Here is a 1658-nt window from a genome sequence, read left to right as displayed (position 1 = left end):
AAATGCTCATTGTGGGCAGGGAATTTGTCTACCAACTCTGTTATATTGTACTCTCTCAAATGCTTAGTACAGTGCTCTGCACACAGTAAGCGCTCAATAAATGCTATTGATTAAATGGTAATACTGTTTATCCGGAAGGAGGAGGTGACAATCAAAAGCACGGACTTTATCTTCAATTACATTCTTCTTTTCTGAGCATCATGATATTTGCCACTAGTTACTAAAGCATGTATGTTGATGAATAGAAATTCCCACTATGGATTCCCATATGAAAAGCATGTTGTCCAAGACTAATAGTAATACTAATGATGGTGTTTGTTAAGCACTTACTATGTGCCAAGCACAGTTATAAGTGCTGGGGTAGATACAAGGTAATCAGGTGGCCCCACGTGGGGCTCACAGTCTTAACCCCCATTTTACAGATGAGGTAACTAAGGCATAGAGAAATTAAGTGATTGTCCCAAAGCCACACATCTGACAAGTTGCGGAGCCGGGATTAGAACCCACGACTAGTTCAAATTAAATTGCCAACTCATCAAATAAGTGTATTGTAGTGATGAAAAAGCTGATTCACGAAAGGGTAAATCATGTCGGGCAATTCCACCTGGCATTTTGTATGGAATTAGGTTAAAATTTTAACAGGTTTAGTTACTGAGCCCCACCTTTTGGGGGAAAAAAAAGTTAAGGATCAGAAGTCTGACTCAATAACCACTTTATGTAGTACTGTTCTAAAGTTGAGATTTGAAGTACTTATAGGTCAGGGTTTTCTAGGATATTGTGATTCTCAGTGGCTTGAAGTTCATTCTGAATTATTTTATGTGAGTGAACATTGAATTTGTGATCAGATGGGAAGGGAAGATTTTATGAGATGCAAATGAGCAATTCAGGACACCTGGCAGCTGAATTCTTTTAGTTCCTGCTGTGGAAGTGCACAGACCACAATTTGTTCTCCGAAGATGCTGACGATCGTAGTGCTAAGAAACCGGGCGGGCTGCACCTATTACTAGTCTCAGACATTTTCAGAGAGAACGCTGCTACTAGATGTTGCAGTCTTTATCTTATTTCTTGAAGTCTGACTGGAAGGCAACAATCATAAATTGGACCAGTGAGAATAAATAAAAATGCCTCTGGAAAAAAATAGATGAAATTACACACTCCCCTCCCACCAAGAATCACTGAAACAGCATCTAGGCAAGGAACATCCCATCCCCGCCGCCCTACCTCCTTCCCTTCCCGACAGCACCTGTATATATGTTTGTACAGACTTATTACTCTATTTATTTTACTTGTACATATTTACTATTCTATTTATTTTGTTAATGATGTGCATCTAGCTTTAATTCTATTTATTCTGATGACTTGACACCTGTCCACATGTTTTGTTTTGTTGTCTGTCTCCTCCTTCTATTCATTCATTCATTCAATCATATTTATTGAATGCTTACTGTGTGCAGAGCACTGTACTAAGCGCTTGGGAAGTACAAGTTGGCAACATATAGAGACAGTCCCTACCCAACAACGGGCTCACAGTCTAGAAGGGGAATAATAATGTTTGTATTTGTTAAGCTCTTACTATGTGCCAAGCACTGTTCTAAGCACTGGAGAGGATACAAGGTAATCAAGGTTGTCCCACGTGGGGCTCACAGTCTTCATCCCCA

The sequence above is a fragment of the Tachyglossus aculeatus genome, chromosome 1 (assembly GCF_015852505.1).
Source record: "Tachyglossus aculeatus isolate mTacAcu1 chromosome 1, mTacAcu1.pri, whole genome shotgun sequence".
Taxonomy (NCBI): domain Eukaryota; kingdom Metazoa; phylum Chordata; class Mammalia; order Monotremata; family Tachyglossidae; genus Tachyglossus; species Tachyglossus aculeatus.
The sequence above is the reverse complement of the archived record's forward strand: the minus strand, read 5'-3'. Positions refer to the sequence as shown.